A 7,241-nucleotide genomic window follows, 5' to 3' on the forward strand; every position below is an offset into this window, starting at 1 on the left:
CATGAACTTAGTCCTGATAGTATTTGCATATCTATGTTATAGATCAATAGCTTGTGATGTAGCTTCCAGTTTATTTTTGATATGTTCCTAGAGAAAAATAAGTTGAAAGATGATAGTAGCAATAATGCGGACTTGGTCCGTGATCTGAGGATTATCCTCATTAATCCACAAAAGAATTATGTCCTTGATGCACCGCTAGGTGACGGACATATTGCAGGAGCAGATGCAGATGTTATGAACGTTTGGCAAGCTCGGTATGATAACTACTTGATAGTTTCATGTGAAGGAAATATGCCCAAGTGGCAATAATAAAGTTATTATTTATTTCCTTATTTCATGATAAATGTTTATTATTCATGCTAGAATTGTATTAACCGGAAACTTGATACATGTGTGAATACATAGACAAACATACTGTCACTAGTATGCCTCTACTTGACTAGCTCGTTAATCAAAGATGGTTGAGTTTCCTAGCCATAGACATGAGTTGTCATTTGATTAACGGGATCACATCATTAGGAGAATGATGTGATTGACTTGACCCATTCCGTTAGCTTAGCACTTGATCGTTTAGTATGTTGCTATTGCTTTCTTCATGACTTATACATGTGTCCTATGACTATGAGATTATGGAACTCCCGTTTACCGGAGGAACACTTTGTGTGCTACCAAACGTCACAACGTAACTGGGTGATTATAAAGGTGCTCTACAGGTGTCTCCGAAGGTACTTGTTGGGTTGGCGTATTTCGATATTAGGATTTGTCACTCCGATTGTCGGAGAGGTATCTCTGGGCCCACTCGGTAATGCACATCAGCTAAGCCTTGCAATCATTGCAACTAATCAGTTAGTTGTGGGATGACGTATTACGGAACGAGTAAAGAGACTTGCCGGTAAGGAGATTGAACTAGGTATTGAGATACCGACGATCGAATCTCGGGCAAGTAACATACCGATGACAAAGGGAACAACGTATGTTGTTATGCGGTTTGACCGATAAAGATCTTCATAGAATATGTGGGAGCCAATATGAGCATCCAGGTTCCGCTATTGGTTATTGACCGGAGACGTGTCTCGGTCATGTCTACATAGTTCTCGAACCCGTAGGTCCGCACGCTTAACGTTTCGATGACAGTTATATTATGAGTTTATACGTTTTGATGTACCGAAGGTTGTTCGGAGTCCCGGATGTGATCACGGACATGACGAGGAGTCTCGAAATGGTCGAGACATGAAGATTGATATATTGGAAGCCTATATTGGGATATCGGAAGTGTTCCGGGTGAAATCGGGATTTTTTACCGGAGTACCGGAGGGGTTACCGGAACCCCCCCGGGGGATAATGGGCCATAGTGGGCCTTAGTGGAGAAGAGGAGAGGCGGCAGGGCAAGGGCCGCGCGCCCCTCCCCCCTAGTCCGAATAGGACAAGGAGAGAGGGCCGGCGCCCCCCCTTTCCTTCTTCTCCTCGACCTCTTTCCCCCTCTTCTCCTAATCCAACAAGGAAAAGGGAGGGAGTCCTAGAGTAGGACTCCCTCCTGGCGCGCCCCCTTCTGGCCGGCCGCACCCCCCCTTCTCCTTTATATACGGGGGCAAGGGGGCACCCTAGAGACACAACAATTGATCGTTTGATCTTTTAGCCGTGTGCGGTGCCCCCCTCCACCATAGTCCACCTCGATAATACTGTAGCGGTGCTTAGGCGAAGCCCTACGTCGGTAGAACATCATCATCGTCACCACGCCGTCGTGCTGACGAAACTGTCCCTAAACACATGGCTGGATCGGAGTTCGAGGGACGTCATCGGGCTAAACGTGTGCTGAAGTCGGAGGTGCCGTGCGTTCGGTACTTGATCGGTCGGATCGTGAAGACGTACGACTACATCAACCGCGTTGTGCTAACGCTTCCGCTTTCGGTCTATGAGGGTACGTGGACAACACTCTCCCCTCTCGTTGCTATGCATCACCATGATCTCGCGTGTGCGTAGGATTTTTTTTTAAACTACTACGTTCCCCAACAGTGGCATCCGAGCCAGGTTTTATGCGTTGATGTTATATGCACGAGTAGAACACAAGTGAGTTGTGGGCGATATAAGTCATACTGCTTACCAGCATGTCATACTTTGGTTCGGCGGCATTGTTGGATGAAGCGGCCCGGACCGACATTACGCGTACGCTTACGCGTGACTGGTTCTACTGACGTGCTTTGCACACAGGTGGCTGGCGGGTGTCAGTTTCTCCAACTTTAGTTGAACCGAGTGTGGCTACACCCGGTCCTTGTGAAGGTTAAAACAGCACCAACTTGACAAACTATCGTTGTGGTTTTGGTGCGTAGATAAGAACGGTTCTTGCTAAGCCCGTAGCAGCCACGTAAAATTTGCAACAACAAAGTAGAGGACGTCTAACTTGTTTTTGCAGGGCATGTTGTGATGTGATATGGTCAAGACATGATGCTAAGTTTTATTGTATGAGATGATCATGTTTTGTAACCGAGTTATCGGCAACAGGCAGGAGCCATATGGTTGTCGCTTTATTGTATGCAATGCAAACGCCCTGTAATGCTTTACTTTATCACTAAGCGGTAGCGATAGTCATAGAAGCATAAGATTTGCGAGACGACAACGATGCTACGATGGAGATCAAGGTGTCGCGCCGGTGACGATGGTGATCATGACGGTGCTTTGGAGATGGAGATCACAAGCACAAGATGATGATGGCCATATCATATCACTTATATTGATTGCATGTGATGTTTATCTTTTATGCATCTTATCTTGCTTTGATTGACGGTAGCATTATAAGATGATCTCTCACTGAATTATCAAGGAATAAGTGTTCTCCCTGAGTATGCACCGTTGCGAAAGTTCTTCGTGCTGAGACACCATGTGATGATCGGGTGTGATAGGCTCTACGTTCAAATACAACGGGTGCAAAACAGTTGCACACGTGGAATACTCAGGTTAAGCTTGAAGAGCCTAGCATATAACAGATATGGCCTCGGAACACTGAGACCGAAAGGTCGAGCTTGAATCATATAGTAGATATGATCAACATAGTGATGTTCACCATTGAAACTACTCCATCTCACGTGATGATCGGACATGGTTTAGTTGATTTGGATCACGTGATCACTTAGAGGATTAGAGGGATGTCTATCTAAGTGGGAGTTCTTAAGTAATATGATTAATTGAACTTTAATTTATCATGAACTTAGTCCTGGTAGTATTAGCATATCTATGTTGTAGAATAATAGCTCGCGTTTAGCTCCCCTATTTTATTTTGATATGTTCCTAGAGAAAACTGAGTTGAAAGATGTTAGTAGCAATGATGCGGATTGGATCCGTGATCTGAGGATTATCCTTATTGCTGCATAGAAGAATTATGTTCTTGATGCACCGCTAGGTGATAGACCTATTGCAGGAGCAGACGCAGACATTATGAATGTTTGACAAAAGCTCGGTATGATGACTACTTGATAGTTTAGTGCACCATGCTTTACGGCTTAGAACCAGGACTTCAAAAATGTTTTGAAACGCCACGAAACATATAAGATGTTCCAAGAGTTGAAATTGGTATTTCATACTCATGCCCGTGTCGAGAGGTATTTGACCTCTGACAATATTTTTCCTACAAGATGGAGGAGAATTGCTCAGCTAGTGAGCATATGCTCAGAATGTCTGAGTACTACAATCACTTGAATCAAGTGGGAGTTAATCTTCCAGATAAGATAGTGATTGACAGAGTTCTCTAGTCACTATCACCAAGTTACTAGAACTTCGTGATGAACTATAATATGCAAGGGATAACGGAAACGATTCCCAAGCTCATCGTGATGCTGAAATCGACGTAGGTAGAAATCAAGAAAAACATCAAGTGTTGATGGTTGACAAGACCACTAGTTTCAAGAAAAGGGCAAAGGGAAGAAGGTGAACTTCAAGAAGAACGACAAGCGAGTTGCTGCTCAAGTGAAGAAGCCCAAGTCTAGACCTAAGCCTGAGACTGAGTGCTTCTACTGCAAAGGAACTGGTCACTGGAAGCGGAACTGCCCAAGTATTTGGCGGATAAGAAGGATGGCAAAGTGAACAAAGGTATATTTGATATACATGTTATTGATGTGTACTTTACTAGTGTTTATAGCAACCCCTAAGTATTTGATGCTAGTTCAGTTGCTATAATTAGTAACTCGAAATGGGAGTTGCAGAATAAACAGAGACTAGTTAAGGGTGAAGTGACGATGTGTGTTGGAAGTGGTTCCAAGATTGATATGATCATCATCGCAGACTCCCTATACTTTCGGGATTAGTGTTGAACCTAAGTAAGTGTTATTTGGTGTTTGCGTTGAGCATGAATATGATTTGTTCATGTTTATTGCAATACAGTTATTCATTTAAGTTAGAGAACAATTGTTGTTCTGTTTACATGAATAAAACCTTCTATGGTCATACACACCAACGAAAATGGTTTGTTGGATCTCGATCGTAGTGATACACATATTCATAATATTGAAGCCAAAAAGATGCAAAGTTAATAATGATAGTGAAACTTATTTGTGGCACTGCCGTTTAGGTCATATTGGTGTAAAACGCATGAAGAAACTCCATGCTGATGGGATTTTGGAATCACTTGATTATGAATTACTTGATGCTTGCGAACCATGCCTCTTGGGCAAGATGACTAAAATGCCGTTCTCCGGAACAATGAAGCAAGCAACAGATTTGTTGGAAATCATACATACTGATGTATGTGGTCCGATGAGTGTTGAGGCTCGCGGCGGGTATCGTTATTTTCTGACCTTCACAGATGATTTGAGCAGATATGGGTATATCTACTTGATGAAACATAAGTGTGAAACATTTGAAAAGTTCAAGGAATTTCAGAGTGAAGTGGAAAATCATCGTGACAAGAAAATAAGGTTTCTACGATCTGATCGCGGAGACGAATATTTGAGTTACGAGTTTGGTCTTCAATTAAAACAATGTGGAATAGTTTCACAAATTCGTGCCACCTGGAACACCACAGCATAATGGTGTGTCCGAACATCATAACCGTACTTTATTGGATATAGTGCAATCTATGATGTCTCTTACCGATTTACCACTATCATTTTGGGGTGATGCATTAGAGACAGCTGCATTCACGTTAAATAGGGCACCATCTAAATCCATTGAGACGACACCATATGAACTGTGGTTTGGCAAGAAACCAAAGTTGTCGTTTCTTAATGTTTGGGATTGCAATGCTTATAAGAAAAAGTTTCATCCTGATAAGCTCAAACCCAAATCGGAGAAATGTGTCTTCATAGAATACCCAAAGGAGACAGTTGGGTACACCTTCTATCACAGATCCGAAGGCAAGATATTCATTGCTAAATTTGGATCCTTTCTAGAGAAGGAGTCTCTCTCGAAAGAAGTGAGTGGGAGGAAAGTAGAACTTGATGAGGTAACTGTACCTGCTCCCTTATTGGAAAGTAGTTCATCACAGAAACCGGTTCTTGTGACTCCTACACCAATTAGTGAGGAAGCTAATGATGATGATCATGTAACTTCAGATTAAGTTACTACCGAACCTCGTAGGTCAACGAGAGTGAGATCCACACCAGAGTGGTACGGTAATCCTATTCTGGAGGTCATGTTACTTGACCATGACGAACCTACAAACTATGAGGAAGCGATGATGAGCCCAGATTCCGCGAAATGGTTTGAGGCCATGAAATCTGAGATGGGATCCATGTATGAGAACAAAGTATGGACTTTGATTGACTTGCCCAAATGATCGGCGAGCCATTGAGATTAAATGGATCTTCAAGAGGAAGATGGACGCTGATAGTAGTGTTACTATCTACAAAGCTAGAATTGTTGCAAAAGGTTTTCGACAAGTTCAAGGTGTTGACTACGATGAGAGTTTCTTACTCGTATCTATGCTTAAGTCTGTCTGAATCATGTTAGCAATTGCCGCATTTTATGAAATCTGGCAAATGGATAAACAAAACTGCATTCCTTAATGGATTTATTAAAGAAGAGTTGTATATGATGCAACCAGAAGGTTTTGTCGATCCTAAAGGTGTTAACAAAATGTGCAAGCTCCAGCGATCCATCTATGGACTGGTGCAAGCATCTCGGAGTTGGAATATACACTTTGATGAGTTGATCAAAGCATATAGTTTTATACAGACTTGCGATGAAGAGTGTATTTACAAGAAAGTGAGTGGGAGCACTACAACATTTCTGATAAGTATATGTGAATGACATATTGTTGATCGGAAATAATGTAGAATTATTCTACAAAGCATAAAGGAGTGTTTGAAAGGAGTTTTTCAAAGAAAGACCTCGGTGAAGCTGCTTACATATTGAGCATCAAGATCTATAGAGATAGATCAAAACGCTTGATAAGTTTTTTCAATGAGTACATACCTTGACAAGATTTTGAAGTAGTTCAAAATGGAACAGTCAAAGAAAGAGTTCTTGCTGTGTTACAAGGTGTGAAATTGAGTAAGACTCAAAGCCCGACCATGGCAGAAGATAGAAAGAGAATGAAAGTCATTCCCTAAGCCTCAGCCATAGGTTCTATAAAGTATGCCATGATGTGTACCAGATCTATTGTATACCCTACACTGAGTTTTGCAAGGGAGTACAATAGTGATCTAGGATTAGATCACTGGACAGCGGTCAAAATTATCCTTAGTGGAATAAGGATATGTTTCTCGATTATGGAGGTGACAAAAGGTTCGTCGTAAAGGGTACGTCGATGCAAGTTTTGACACTGATCCAGATGACTCTAAGTCTCAATCTAGATACATATTGAAAGTGGGAGCAATTAGCTAGAGTAGCTTCGTGCAGAGTATTGTAGACACAGAATATTTGCAAAATACATACGGCTCTGAATGTGGCAGACCCGTTGACTAAACTTCTCTCACAAGCAAAACATGATCACACCTTAGTACTCTTTGGGTGTTAATCACATAGAGATGTGAACTAGATTATTGACTCTAGTAAACCCTTTGGGTGTTGGTCACATGCCGATGTGAACTATGGGTGTTAATCACATGGTGATGTGAACTATTGGTGTTAAATCACATGGCGATGTGAACTAGATTATTGACTCTAGTGCAAGTGGGAGACAGAAGGAAATATGCCCTAGTGGCAATAATAAAGTTATTATCTATTTCCTTATTTCATGATAAATGTTTATTATTCATGCTAGAATTGTATTAACCGGAAACTTGATACATGTGTGAATACATAGACAAACA

Source organism: Triticum aestivum, chromosome 1D (genome assembly GCF_018294505.1).
Source record: "Triticum aestivum cultivar Chinese Spring chromosome 1D, IWGSC CS RefSeq v2.1, whole genome shotgun sequence".
NCBI lineage: Eukaryota > Viridiplantae > Streptophyta > Magnoliopsida > Poales > Poaceae > Triticum > Triticum aestivum.